Below are 15,825 nucleotides of genomic sequence, written 5' to 3'. Positions count from 1 at the left end.
CATCAGGTAAAGCAGGGACGAATTACAAACAGAAACTATCAGGGGCAATCCATCTTAAGGGTGAACAAAAGCTACAACCAGCCACAGGTAAAATCTTCTCAATTTGGTTCAAGAATGGATGACAATAGAAATTACAATCATTCGGCCGGTAGATTTGATAAACACAGAAGTTTCTTCAATGGACAATTCTTTTCTTGCCATAACTTTGGTCACAAAGCAGCTCAATGTGTTGCATATAAAACAATCATGACTAGGGAAGCTCAAAAACAAAGAAGTATGACAGGGATTACAAAAAGGACATATAACAACTTTTCGGTTCTTGAAAATGAAGTTGAATGTTCTATTTGCAATAACTTTGGTCATGAAGACTCTGAATGCAGGAGCAGGTTTCAGCAGAAAAAGGAACAAGCCTCAAGCACCAAAACATGGAGAATAAAGGAACCTCAAACAGAAAGATGTGGGATAGCTTTTTATGCAGAGGGACAGGAAAATCTATGGTACATTGACAGTGGATGTTTGAAGCATATGACAGGTGATAAAGAAAAACTTGAATCTTATTCTGCTCTAGAAAAGGGAAAGAAAGTCTCTTTTGGAAATGATACTCCTGCAACTATAAAAGGAAAAGGCATTGCTCAGTTAAAAGAAAAGGTCAAGGCTGGAAATGTTTTGTATGTTGATGGATTGAAGCATAATCTTCTAAGTGTCAGCCAGATGTGTGATCAAAGAACCGAGGTTATATTCAGATCGAATGGATGTCTTGTTCGTGATCTTGATATAGGTAAAACAGTGCTCAAAGGCAAAAGAACTCCAAATAATCTGTACATATTTGAAGAAGGACAACAACAATGCTATCTGAGAAAGGATGAAGAGCACTGGTTATGGCATCGAAGGTTGGGACATCTGAGCTTCTCACAAATAAGGAAAGCATGCAAATATCAGGCAGTTCGCGATCTTCCAGATATCAAAATTCCTGACAACACCATATGCAAATCATGTCAGTTTGGAAAACAAACCAGAACTAACTTTCCAGAAAAAGAAGGATCAGCTAGCATGCCTCTTGAGCTAGTACATACAGATACATGCGGTCCCTTCAGAAAAAGAACACCTCGAGGAGAAGAATACTTGATATTATTCATTGACGATTTCTCCAGGTTTGTCTGGTTAGGACTTATGAAGCACAAAGATGAAGCATTCGAAAAATTCAAATCCTTCAAAGCCTTGGTGGAAAATGAATCAGGTCACAAAATTAAGTGCCTCAGATCCGACAGAGGTGGGGAATTTACTTCAAATGAATTTTTCGATTTCTGTGAAGAACATGGGATAAGAAGGGAATTCTCTACAGCAAGAACTCCCCAGCAAAATGGAGTTGTGGAAAGAATGAACAGAACAATCCAACAAATGGCTCGTGTTATGCTTGATGAATCAGGAACTCCCGCTACTTTCTGGGGTGAAGCTGCACATGCTGTAGTTGTTATTCTCAACAAAAAAAATGTCCGGGTGAACAGCACTCAAACTCCTCATGAGCTTTGGAATGGTAGGACTCCTTCGGTAAAGCACTTCAAAATCTTTGGGAGCAAATGCTATATCAAGAATACTGATGAGTAGCTTGGCAAACTTGAACCTAGAGCAGATGAAGGCATTCTTCTTGGTTATTCTCCATATAGCAAAGCATACAAATGCTACAATAAAAGACTTGGCAGAATTGTTGACAGCATTGATGTAGTGGTTGATGAGAAGGGATACATTCCTAGGCAAGTACATCGTGAAGACATCGAAGAAGATGAAGGCTACCCTCAAAGACAGAATGATGAAGAAGAAGAATCTCAAGAAGAACCTCAAGAAGAACCAGAGGAGCAAACAAGAATAGAAGAAAAGACTCCATCCAGATATGTTCAGAAGAACCATCCAGAATCTCAGATTATGGGACAGAAAGAAGCAGGTGTACAAACTCGAAGAACAATTGCAGAAGCTTCAAGCTATTTAGCATTACTCTCCTCAACTGAACCACAAAATGTGAAAGAGGCATGCAAAGATGAATGTTGGGTGAAAGCAATGGATGAAGAACTTGAGCAGATCGAAAAGAACAACACTTGGGAGCTGGTTCCTAGACCAAAAGATAAGAATGTTATCGGGACAAAATGGGTCTTCAAAAACAAATTGAATGAAAATGGAGAAGTAATTAGAAATAAAGCCAGACTTGTTTGTAAAGGGTATGCGCAGCAAGAAGGAATAGACTTTGAAGAAACCTTTGCTCCTGTTGCAAGACTTGAGGCCATCCGAATGTTTCTTGCTCTCTCAAGTTTTCAAAACTTCAAAGTATTTCAAATGGACGTGAAATCAACCTTTCTAAATGGAGACTTGGAAGAAGAAGTATACATTGAACAGCCAGATGGGTTCATTCTTGGAAATGATCCAAACCTTGTATGCAGATTGAAAAAGGCCGTCTATGGTCTCAAACAAGCTCCAAGGGCTTGGTACTACCGCTTGGACAAATATCTTCATCAACAAGGTTTTTCAAAAGGTTCAGCAGATAGCAATCTTTATATAAAAGTTGAAAATGACAAATTGCTAATACTTGTTGTGTATGTAGATGACATTATTTTTGGCAGCAATGAAGAAGCTAATAGTCAAAGCTTTGCCTCGGTCATGCAGAAAGAATTTGAAATGTCCTTGCTAGGAGAACTGACATATTTCCTTGGTTTGCAAATCCAACAAAAGGAAGGAGGAATCTTTTTATCTCAAACCAAGTATCTCAAACAGATTTTGAAGAAATATGGCATGGAAGATGCAAAACCAGTATGTACACCCATGGTCACAGGATGTAGTCTCAGTGCAAATGATGAATTTGCAGCAGTACATCAACCAACCTACAGATCTATGATTGCAAGTTTACTTTATTTGACAGGTACCCGACCGGACATCATGCATGCAGTTGGAATAGTTGGAAGATTTCAGGCAAATCCGAAGGAGACTCATCTTCAGGCAGTAAAGAGAATTTTCAAATATCTTCAAGGGACTCAAAATTATGGCTTATGGTATCCTAGAGATACAGATCTTACTCTTCATGCTTATACAGATGCAGATTGGGCTGGAAGCGTGGATGACAGGAAAAGCACAAGTGGTGGTGCGTTCTTTATGGGTTCCAGACTGGTATCTTGGTTCAGCAAGAAACAGAGTTCGATTGCCTTGTCTACAGCTGAAGCGGAATATGTTGCTGCTGCATCTTGTTGCACCCAAGTTCTTTGGATGATGCAGACTTTGCAGGATTTTCAAATCACTTGTACACCACCTATCCCCATCTTATGTGATAACACAAGTGCAATCAGCATCTCAAAGAATCCGGTTATGCATTCAAAAACCAAGCACATACCAATCAAGTATCATTTTCTCCGGGAACAAGTGCTTGAACAGAAGGTCAAGTTGGAGTATGTTCCTTCTAAGGAACAAGTTGCTGATATTCTCACAAAACCATTGCCCAGGGACACCTTTGAATACCTCAGGCAAAAGATGGGGGTTGCTGATGCATCATCTTATTGTTGAATCTTTTCTGATTGATGGTACAGGTTCAGGGGGAGCATATAATGCATTGTTGGCATTATGGAGGATGGTCAGAAGGAGATCTTGGAAATAGCTGCAATATGTCTCTATCTCTTTCATGGAGGATTATGGTTCTTTGTTGCAGATCTGGTTCAGGGGGAGCATGATCTTAGGGGGAGCATACCCTTTGCCCTTGATGTCAAAGGGGGAGAATGAAGCAAAGTTTGTGAGGTTGCCATCAAGTCCAAAGGGGGAGATTGTTGGCATTATGTTTCAGGAATGGCTATATATGTTACAGATGTTGTACTTGATGGCAACTCCCATGACAAGGCTCTCTTTTTATTAAAAAATAAGAAGGACGCAGGAAATCAGTTCAGAAGGTGCGTACCCGCAGGTACACCTTGCAGGGACCGCGTCCAGAGACGCAGGCCAGCCATTCAGGAGGTGCGTCCACCCAGTGCACACATTTCAAGGCAGAGAAAAGCTCACATGGGGGTTTCTTGTGTTTTACTCTTGGTATCTAGCCGACGGTATTGTGTTATTATGGTGTCGGCTCGTGGTATTGTTCCATGTTTTGAGGAGGCGCTTGCCTATATAAAGCAAAGGAGATCATTTGGATTTTGTATGTCTTTGGTTGAATATCTTATGAGGTGAGATCTGGTCTAGATCTAAAAGGTGAATCTACTGAAGGACTGAGATCTCTTTGGCGCAAGAAGATCAGATCTGACTGTTTGGGTTACACTTGAAGTCTTGAAATCATTCATACCCGAAAGGACGCAGGTACAGTGAAAGGAAAGTGCGCCGGGACGCAGTGCAGTAGAAGGATACCTGCGTGGCGACGCAGGGTAGACGAAGTTCAGGTGCGCCTGGGACGCAGTTCAGTATCTGGAGATCTGCATGGGGACGCAGGGCGACCAAGGTTCAGGTGCGTCCCTGAAGCAACGTGTCTTTGGGCGCGTCTCTGCAGCAACAGGACGCGGCGCGATAGTGTTTTGGGTGCGTCCCTGAAGCAACAGGACGCAGAGCAGTTGAAGGAACAGTGCGTGGACACGCAGTGCAGCAGAAGGATCTCTGCGGGTGGTCGCAGGAAAGCAGAAGGTGAACTGCGTCTATACGCAGGTCACAGAAGGGAAAGTTGTGTCTCTGTATTAAGATGTTCTGTTGATTGAATTTCTCTGTTGATAAGGTGTTCTGGGTTAGTTCTGTTATTGCTGATCTGATAACTGTAGTGGACTGTAACTAATATGTACTTGGTGACCATTTGATCCTTGTATGAAAAGAAGTAGGGGGTTGTAGCTCCCTTCCAGGAGAGACTGGAAAATGAGAGAGAGTTGTAGCTCTCTGCAGGTTGCAGCCTGCGTACTGGTAAAGGACTGCACCAGTACAAAATCATTGTAAAAGGAGTTTCTAATTTGAAAGAAGATAGAGACATATTGCAGCAGGTGGTTTTCACCCACATTGGGTTTCCACCTTACATCTTGTGTTCTTTGGTGTGACTATCTGTTTTCTTTGTTCATGCTCATTATTTTATGGTACTGACATGCAAAAATAATTCAAAGATCAAATAAGGAAGATTTATTAATTGCTAGATAATACTGATTCACCCCCCCCCCCTCTCAGTATTATTTCCAACAATATATAAATAACTGAACATGAATATCACCATAACACATAAGCAGAAACGGTTAAGAGATAAAAGTACCATTTATAACTAGTTTTACTCATGAGCTCCAGCAATAATGATCTATCTCTTCTTAATCCAACATCCACTAAGAGTACAAAAGTGCAATATCAGTAGTAGATATCAAACGCAGATATCAATAAATCCTGTTCCATTCATTCATCAAAACCTCCTCGGAGGGTGCAAAAGTGCATGTTCTGAGGACAAGTCTTTGATAAATTTCTGGACCCTTCTCTAAATGCATGAGAAGGGTTTAAATACTACTAACTAATTCCAAAAATAATTTATTACAAAAATGTCGGATGCGGTTTAAATGACCGTCCTCATTTCAGGCCAAAATAAAGCAAAATTAAAACTAAAATTGAATCTAAAACTAAAACTAATAACTCACTATCTATGTATCTGTTCCTTGTAGTCGCAAGCATTCAACATTTTCTTGAGGAAAGTTGGTTGGCTGACTTCCGACTTTAGTTTTCCTACGAAAATGGAATCGGTAAGAGTTGGCACCATCTTCTCGATAGAGTTGATGATACATTTGAGAGTCATGCACTGGCTATGTGGTTTTACCAAGTATGTACAGTAAGAATCCCGATTCAACTTGGTTAACCTTTGGATTGACTCTGTCCTTTCTTGAGCCTTCTGTTTCCAGCTTGTTTGTAGATGCTGTACATTTGGTAGATATTTACATACTATTTGAAGATAAATACCACTGGTTTTGAGTTCCAGTTTTACCTTCCGTCTTTAGCGTTTTTTTCCTACAAATTTCTGAGCTTACAAGCGACTGAGCAATTTGAGGCTTTCCATCTCGAGGGGTTTTTCTTGGCACTAATCGCAAATCAAAAACTGCCTCTGTTTCACGATCCGGGCTTCCCTGATGCGATTTTCGCCTCTTTTTCGCTTTTTGTTAGAGGATATAAAGCTTAAATTTTGTGGAAGGAACGACTTATACATTCTTGGTTCTGAGTTTTGAATTTTCTGTTTATGATATCAACACTATCTAGTATCCATTTAACCATGTCCATGTACGAGAGAATTTTGGGCCTTGCCACTATCCTGTGCAAAAATGAATATGCTAGATCTGTAATAGATTCCTCAGAGGACCCATGTGAGCCTGCAGTAGCCGTAACCTCGATTACCTTGGGATCTTCTTCCTCAAGTAAACTATACATGCCTTCCCAAGTAGTAATACCGACATCTTTTTTACAGGTGGTGTCTGTGTACAAGGGAGTCATCTCTCTATCTTCAGAACTGGGAGCTTTACCCTTCTTTCCCATAATATCTTGAACTCTGCTCTATATACTTTTCTGCTCTTCACTCCTGCAGTTTACAAATGAGGTGAGAACGATGATAAGAAAAAGGTGACAAGAAAGCTTTAAATGCGGAAAACATATAAAATATACCACCTTATGTGAACTGGCTCCTTGATAAGATCAAAACCATATTTTATTAATGATTGCCAACTAACTCATTAATTAACATTAATGCGCATAACTGGGCCTCGGTTTTATGAAAAAAAACTTTCTCGAACAATGGGCCCTACAGATCTTAGATAAGGTGATTTTGCGATTTGCTTCGCAATATCGCAGATCATAGTATCACAAATTGCAATATTGCAAATCACAATATCGCAGATCATAGTATCGCAGATCGCAGTATCTCAGATTACAGGATTGCAGATCGCAATATTGCAATTCCATTGCGTGTGGTAATCATCCATCAATGTGTTTTATACGAAATGCGATTCGCGATATGCGCCATCGCATATCGACGGTTTAAGGAATTTCAACGTAAGTGATGTTTGAGGCATGCGATGCGATGAGGGTCTTCTGATGCGTGATTTTGCATTGCAATTTTGCACTTTTAGAATTCCGCTTGTAGGAAGGCATCCATTACACTTTTTGTGATGAGATGCATTTTAAGGAGTGATTTTATTCTAAATTATCATAAAAATTAAGTCTTTTTAGATTTTTTGAGGGTATTCTCCTAAGTTTATGATAGTAAGTTTTATTGAAAAAGGAAATACAAGCATTAATCTATTTTTTAAATTTTTGAATAAGGGTCCCCATTTATTTAGTATTAGTGATAAAACTAAATAAGAAGGGGGGTTGTTGCTGGCCACACAATTGGCGATTCACTTGGAAGAACCAGTTATCTCTGCTTTTCTTTTGAATTTCCTAAACTTCCAAAACAAATTTTTTCTAGAAAATCAAACTTTATTATAGAAGGATAAAATACATTATGCTTTTCAGCCATCAATAATAGTTTGTTTCTTCTATGTCAACTTTGCTTATTTACTTCCTAGAGCTAGTCATTGTATCTATATCAGTCACTACTTATTTTATAGAGATAAAAACAAAGGCTTCTCTGTAAATCAATTTTAAATATGCTCATTTGTCGTAGGTAGAGCCTCTGCTGCCAGCAAGTGTTTATAGCCTCGACAGGGTTACCGGTTACCCAACAATGATCCTGTATCCCACTTGGAGAAATGTACAATTTTCAAAGAGAAATCCATATCTACATGTATTGCTTTCATTTTCTTTTAATCCTTAAAGAACAATGCCTTGGTTTGATAGCCAAATTATGACAGTGCCATTCACTTGATTTATAGCTTTGCTGAACAAGTTGGCTCGTGATGAGACCTCTTGTCTTTTGGTTGCAACAATCTTGAGTCATTGCCCTATTGTGGTATGCAGTTTTGGCAAAGTTAGCAAGCTATAATATCTATGATCATGATAAGTCGGCTTGTTATGAGACCTCTTATTCTTTAAGTTTAAAGTGTATCATTGGATTATTTCTTGAAGGTTTTGATTCCTTAGGTGGGAAGGAAGTCATTGTTTCCTTAAGAATAGCTCTGGAAGACAATGGTAGAGTTTTTAGAAAGATCTTTTCTACAGAGAATCTTTGTTTTGTTATTAATACCTTTCATTTGACTGATACAAAACAAATTCCCACTAAAGGTCATTTTTTATCAAAATTTACAAGGTTGAAACTAGTATCATATTCAGGCTTATAGCTCTTTGACTGTATCTTTCAATAATAATGACCAACTTTCTAAATTATTTCTATTTATACAAGCGAAAAAAAACAAAATCTAAAAGAAATACTTGTCCTTTTCATGAATTCCAAATGTAACCATTTACAACTAGTTTTATTATGAAAATAAAGGAAAAACTAATCGACAAAAATAGAAGAATGATCTCCTATGGAAAGTAATTTTTGAGGATCTGCGCATTAACAGGTAAAGATTCTCTTTTTCCTGTTAAATCTTGTAACATAAAGGTAGATGGGCCTATGATTTCTGCGATTTGGAAAGGGACAAGCCACATTTGTTGAAACTTCGTATGTTTGCCCTTTTCCTCATGAGCCTTGTCCCATTTTAAAACTAGATCCCCTATCTGAATGTCTTTTCTAGACATCATGTTTGAGTCAAAAGAAGCTTTTACTAATGCTTGGTGATGAGCATGAGTTATTTTAGCTTGTTCTCTTTGCTCTTCTAGCTTAAAGATTTGTAGCTGCCTTAGTTGTAAGGAAGAAGTTGGTGTTTCATCAATATATTGAACTAAGGCCAAAGAGGGAATTGCTAGATGAGTTGGAAGAAAAAATTCTTTCCCATAAACTAATTTAAAGGGAGAAGTGCTAATAGAGGCTTTTTGCGTTATTTGGTCTGCCCATAAAGCATATATTAAAGACTTGTGCCAATTCTTATGATTCTGGTCAATGGTTCACTTAATGATTGTGATTAAGTTTTTATTCGTAGATTCAGCTAACCCATTGCCATGTGGGTAATAATTGACAGAGTATTTAAGCTTAAAATCTCTTTTGAGTGCAAATTCAGTCATAGCATTGCCAGAAAAATATGATGCATTATCAAACATTAAAGCAGAGGGTAAACCAAATCCAGTGATTATGAACTGATCTATGAAATCAATGATGTGTTCGGCATTAGCTGTCTTGAGAGGAACTGCTTCTACCCATTTAGTAAAATAATCTGTAGCTGTAAGGATATACCTATGCTATTTAGAAGAGTGAGGAACGATCTCACCTATTATATCCAATCTTCATTGATCAAAAGGTTGTTCAATGTTGACTGGCTGCAAAGGTAATGATGGCTTCTTTTGTCTCCCAGTAGCAGTTTGACAAATTTGACATTTCCTTACGTAGCTATGCGCGTCTTTGAAAAGTGTGGGCCAGTAATAGCTTGCGCAAAGGATTATATGTGCAGTAGCATCTCCAGCATAATGTCCACCTGTTGGTCCATCGTGGAGTTCCTGCAACACCTTTTCAGCTTCAGATTTCTCAAGACATCTAAGGAGAACAGAATCATAATTCATCCTAAAAAGTACATCGTTCACGAGCTGATATTGCTTAGCCTTCAACCCTATAGCTATTTTCTTTGTATAATCGAGGTTTGAAGGGGCATATCCATTCTTTAGATAAAATATGATATCAGCGTATAATGAATCAACATCATTTAGGCTTACCTCGTACATTTGTATCTCTGTAGATGGTATTTCGGAAATAAGCGATGCTCCAGCCAGCATTTTGCAAAAGCCTTGACCTTTAACAATATTTGCTAGTTTAATTTCAACGTCATATTCTTGTAATGTAGTAACCCAATTGGCTCTTTTCTCACCCACATCTTTCTGTACTAAAAGATTTCTTACCACTGGAAATGGTACTATGATCTTTGTATGGGTTTTAAGCAGAAAGGGTCTGAAATATTTTATCACTTTGAAAACAGCATATGCTTGTTTCTCTACGTCTAAATAATTTAACTTAACCCCTTGTAGATTTGAACTGAAAAAAGAAATTGGGGCTTCTGCTTTGTCTTGATTTTCTTGAGTGAGTATCACAACATATGATCTATCAGAGGCAAATGCATATAAAATGAAAGGATCAGAAAAATTTGAAGTTGCTAAAGATGGAGCGTTAACAATCGCTTGTTTGATCAAATTGAATGCTTCACATTCATCTTGGCCCCATTTGAAGATTGAGTTCTTTTTAATCATTGCTTGTAAAGGAGATAAGATTCTTGAAAAATCTAGAACAAACTTCTTTACAAAGTTAATCTAGCCAAGGAAAGATTGCATAGCTTTCTTGTTGTGAGGCAAAGGTATTTCGGAAATCTCCTTGAATCTGTTAGGATCAATATGGATTCCAGATTTTGACACTATGAATCCAAGAAGTTTTCCTTCACTTAATGCAAAAAAGGACCTTTTTGGGTTAAGTGAAATTCCATACTTTTGACACCGTTGGAAGATCTGTTTTAAATCTCTAAGATGTTTGCCTCGCTTCTTGGAATATACAGTTATATCATCCAAGTAGATTACTACTTATTTGTTTACTAATCCCTTAAATGCGATGTCCATGGCCCTTTGGAATGTGGCACCAACATTGATCAGACCAGAAGGAATCTTTTGATAGGCATAAGTACCCCATTTGGTTCTGAATGTGGTCTTTAATTGATCATCGGGATGGACCAAAACTTGGTTATAGCCGGAGAAACCATCCAAGAAGGACATTAATTCTGATCCTGCAACTATCTGAAATATTTGCTCCATAGGAGGCAAAGGAAAATTATCTTTTTGGCAGGCTTTGTTAAGATTTCTAAAGTCAATGCAAATTCTAATGTCTTCATTCTTCTTTCTAACGGGAACCATATTTGAAACCCATTGAGAATGTCGCACGGGGAAAATGATTTTGGATTTCAATAACTTATTGAGCTCAGATTTCATCTAGTTTTCTAGATTAGGATGGATCTTTCTCAACTTCTGCTGGACAGGTTTCTCATCGTTTATCATTGGGATAGTATGTTGGATGATAGAAGTGTCGTAAGTCTTAAGTTCATCGTAGTTCCAAGCAAAGACACTTTTGTATTGTTTCAAGAGACGAACATACGCTAATTTTTCTTCAGGAGCTAGGCCAAGGCCTAGGTTGATATTCTGTGGCTTGGTATCAGTTCCTAGATTTACTAATTCATAGTTCAGAGTTGAACTTTGAAGCTTTGAATTGGTAGATCTTTTGAATCGATCTTTCAAATCATATAGATCTTCTAATTTGACTACTAATTTTGGCATAGCATTATTAGTGCTATCTTGTTGCAATTATCTGTCATGTTGGTCCTCATCAATTATTTGATTGGTGTAAGATCCCTCAGAGGTGAGGAAGCTTACAATATCAGGATCATCGTTGAAAATTCTCCAATTTGTAATGTTATCAGGAATCGAGGGTCTAAAGATTAATTCGATTGAAAATCTATCGGGGCTAAAGTCTTCTGAGGGAATAAGCTTGGAAGCTACATTTGCCAAGAGATCAGCACTAGCATTTTGGAGTCTAGGAATTGACAAAATATTAAATGCTATAAAATGTTTAGTCAAATCTTGTACTAAAGATTGGTAATGCTTTAAATGACCTGATAAACAATGTATAATATTCCATACCTATCTGATAACAATTTCAGAATCTCCGAAGAGTTGTAGATATTTGATGTCTAATCCGATTGCTTTGTATAATCCTTGGACTAAAGCCTTGTATTCTGCAGTATTATTGGTGCAATCGAACTCGAGTCTACAAGTTAGCATAGTTTTGTTTCCCTCTGGACTAACTAATACGCATCCTGCTCCTGCTCCTTCATTAGACTTAGAACCATCAAAAAGTAACTTCCAAAATAAAGATTTATTTACAGGATTATCTATAAAATTAATACATTTAGAACTATTTGTTTGAGAAAAAGTTTCTACTTGAGATAAAAAGAATGTTCTAAGTAAGGTGAAGTGTGAGCATTAAAATTTCCTAGGAAATAATCAACAGAATAGTTACCAATTATATTGTTGTTATATGTTACCTGTTCATTTTCTCCTTCCAATTATGTTATTATGTATTTCTGATGTCTTTCTTGCTCAACCCTTATCTGATTTGGTTTACCAGTGTAAGGGAGCCACATGTGCGACCAATCAGATGCAAAGTATCCATGAAGTTTTTCTGACCAATCCCTCCTAATAATTAAGCCATAGAATTCTGGAATTTCTACAACTAAAATATCGATAACTTGACATACCTTTGTATTAGATGACAGCCTTATGGTAACCTGATTTAATTCACCGATCACTTCAACTTGCGACCGATCTAGATACACTATGCGCACAACAGATTTTTGAGGTTGAACATTCAACTTTGCACAAATTGATTTAGGTAAGATATTGGATGAAGCTCTTGAATCAGCTAAACAATTATGCAAATTTTTATTGAAAATTTTATAAGTAAGAAGAAATGGTGGAGTATGAGATCTTGACCTTCCTCCAATTAGAGCAATGTCATTTGGATCAACTTTATTAATCACAGTATTTGGAGGTCTTCTCATCTCATGGGAAGCTTGCGAGATTACAGTGGCGGGCAGAGGTGCAACTGACACTACATGTAATTCTTTCAAAAGGAGCTGTTGTTGATGTTTTAACTTGCTCAATTCATAAAAAGTGATGTTATCCCTAGTCTTCTTCATGTATTCTATGATATTATACTCCATTATCCGAACCAATCAATGTTTTAGATGGAGTTGGTGAATTTGTTTGGACTGGGCTTGTTTGAGTCGCTTTGGATGTCATTTTCTTAGCTGCGACTTTATCCTTAGGCATTGAACTTGTGCTCTTTGAATTAGGAGTAGGATGAGGAGGATCGAGTTGATTTCTACTTCGAGTACTAACTGGCGATGCCTCTTGATCCTCTTCATCAGGGAGGATGAAATCCCACATACCTTGTATATCTACAAGTTATTCTTCATCGGTAGGTTCTTCGGTAGCAATTTCCTCTTCTTTTTCCTCTGATTCAGCATTTGTAATAGTGTTAGGAGGTTTCGAATCAGTCAAAGGATTTCTTCTACAAGGCTTGTAAGTCTTTTTAGAAGAATTCTCTGCTACTTGTTTCTTTATGTCAACCATTTCGTTAGACATGGTTTTCAAAACATTCTGCAATCCCTCTAAATCAAATGGGTCTTTGGGCTATTTTTTCTTTGGATCTTCTTTGAAAGAAACCTTTTTAGATTTACATTCTTCAATGACATTTTTCTTTTCTAGAGCTATGATGTGTTTCTCTACCGCTATTGCTTCCTTCATATTGTCAGCTAAAGTTGTTTTGTTAGCTCTATCAACGAAGATTTCTATGTTTGATGGTAAAGCAGAGATGTACCATTCACTTCGCACTTCTTTGCTAGGTTTAGAAGCAGTAGGAATTTTGTTCAACAGTTTATTAAAACGCGAGTTAAAATATTTGATAGGTTCCTTTGACTCAGCCCTAAGGTTAGACAGGTCATTGATTAATGTCGTAGTGGACCTGTCATCACCAAACTTAGTGAAGAATTGTTCTTGGAATATATCCCAACTAGTAATAGACCCAGATGGTAATGAGAAATACCATGATCCTGCTGCTCCTTGCAAAGTGTAAGGAAAAATCTGAACGATAGCGTCTTCATAAGTGACCCCATTGAGATTTATGGATAACATAAAGTTATTTATGTGTTCTTTTTCTAGCATGCCTGCTTCAAGATTAAACTTAGGCAGCCATGTTTTGGGATGGGCCAGTAATTGACTAAAGGGTGCAGGCATTAAGACTGCCCCTGGGTTATTCCATGGCATTTGGGCCATAATTGAACTGCTAATAGAGGAAAGCACAGAAGATGATCCCTGTGGTTGGGAACATGAGGATATTATAGTTCCATATGTTTGAGAAAGAGATGTTGAAGTTCCAGTGGTTTGGTGGACGATGATTTGAAGTGGAGGAGTGGATGGTTGACTTCGCACTAGAGAGGTTGAGATGGATGATGATGACGAAAGAGTCTCACTATCAGATCCTTTAGGTGATTTCCTTGCTTTCTTCCTTGTAGGTAGAGGTAACTTGGTTGGCTCAATACCAAACTTTTCGCTCTTTAATCTGGTGAGAGGATGAGCAGGGTTATGTTGCGAAGTCACACTGCCTCGAGATTTATCAGATTTTTGAGGAGATATTGAAAATCGTTGAAGTTTATGAATCAAAGATTCAACTTCATGAGGTTCAATAGTAGATTTGTCTGAAATGTCAGGTTTTGTGGCAGTGGTTGTTGTTCTTTTGACTTCTTGCTCAAGATTTAAAGATTCTAAATGTGATGGAGAAGTCAGGGGAGATGGTGAGGGTGATTTACTCTTAGAATGGTATTTAGATTTAGACTTACTTTCCATTCATAGTTCAGGGCCCTCCTTTTAGCGCCAAATATGTTGAAGCCCCAAAAATTGGGTCTACAACAAGGGGGATACCCACCCGGTCCAAACCTTGGTTAGCAGCTCCTTTTCCGTTTGGTATAGTGGGTTCGACTGGGGATATGGGACCAGTTTCCAAATATATGTGTGTGTGTGTTGAGAATTGATATTGCTTTCCTAATGATTCCTAAGTAAAATGCTTTCTATTCTAAATCTAATCTAACAACATGCAATTGTATTCTAATAAAAAAAAATATCTAATTCTAAACTAACCTGGGATGTAATCTTTTCATTATGCGATATAAAATGATTTCAAACAACAATTGGTAATAAAGATCATTCAACTGCTATGAGAAAAGAATTCAATAAAGATAAACCATTTCATATAAAAAGTTAGATGAAACAATTGTGAAAAACATGTCACATAATAAGCTACTCATATATAAAGCATAAATAAATAGCTATCACTGTACAAAAGTTCCAAATGATAACTCAAGCATTTAAGCATTCATATATAAATAACTGAACATGAATATCACCATAACACATAAGTAGAAACAGTTAAGAGATAAAAGTACCATTTATAACTAGTTATACTCATGAGCTCCAACAATAATGATCTATCTCTTCTTAATCCAACATCCACTAAGAGTACAAAAGTGTAGCATCAGTAGTAGATATTAAATGCAGATATCAATAAATCCTGTTCCATTCATTCATCAAAACCTCCTCAGAGGGTGCAAAAGTGCATGTTCTGAGGACAAGTTTTTGATAAATTTCTGGACCCTTCTCTAAATGCATGAGAAGGGTTTAAATACTACTAACTAATTCTAAAAATAATTTATTACAAAAATGTAGGATGCGGTTTAAATGACCGTCCTCATTTCAGGCAAAAATAAAGCAAAACTAAAACTAAAACTGAATCTAAAACTAAAACTAATAACTAACTATCTATGTATTTGTTCCTTGTAGTTGCAAGCATTCAACATTTTCTTGAGGAGAGTTGGCTGGCCGACTTCTGACTTTAGCTGTCCCGCGAAAACAGAATCAGTAAGAGCTGACACCATCTTCTCGGCAGAGTTGATGATACATTTGAGAGTCATGCACTGGATGTGTGGTTTTACCAAGTACGTCCAGTAAGAATCCCAATTCAACTTCTTTAACCTTTGGATTGAATCTGTCCTTTCTTGAGCCTTCTGTCTCTAGCTTGTTTGTAGATGCTATACATTTGGTAGATATTTATATACTATTTGAAGATAAATACCATTGGTTTTGACTTCTTGCTCAAGATTTAAAGATTCTAAATGTGATGGAGAAGTCAGGGGAGATGGTGAGGGTGATTTACTCTTAGAATGGTATTTAGATTTAGACTTACTTTCCATT

The 15,825-nt window shown here is 37.4% G+C and overlaps 1 pseudogene; it reads right to left on the bottom strand.

Moving 5' to 3' along the window:
• Window positions 1-15,509, bottom strand: part of LOC149163308 (putative alpha-glucosidase Os06g0675700) — a 93,145-nt pseudogene extending 77,636 nt beyond the window's left edge.
• Between the last annotated feature and the right edge of the window lie 316 nt (window positions 15,510-15,825).

Source organism: Pinus tabuliformis, chromosome 5_1, assembly GCF_031772625.1.
Source record: "Pinus tabuliformis cultivar Carrire ecotype Pingquan chromosome 5_1, CPIR1, whole genome shotgun sequence".
Taxonomy (NCBI): domain Eukaryota; kingdom Viridiplantae; phylum Streptophyta; class Pinopsida; order Pinales; family Pinaceae; genus Pinus; species Pinus tabuliformis.
The sequence above is the reverse complement of the archived record's forward strand: the minus strand, read 5'-3'. Positions and strand labels throughout refer to the sequence as shown.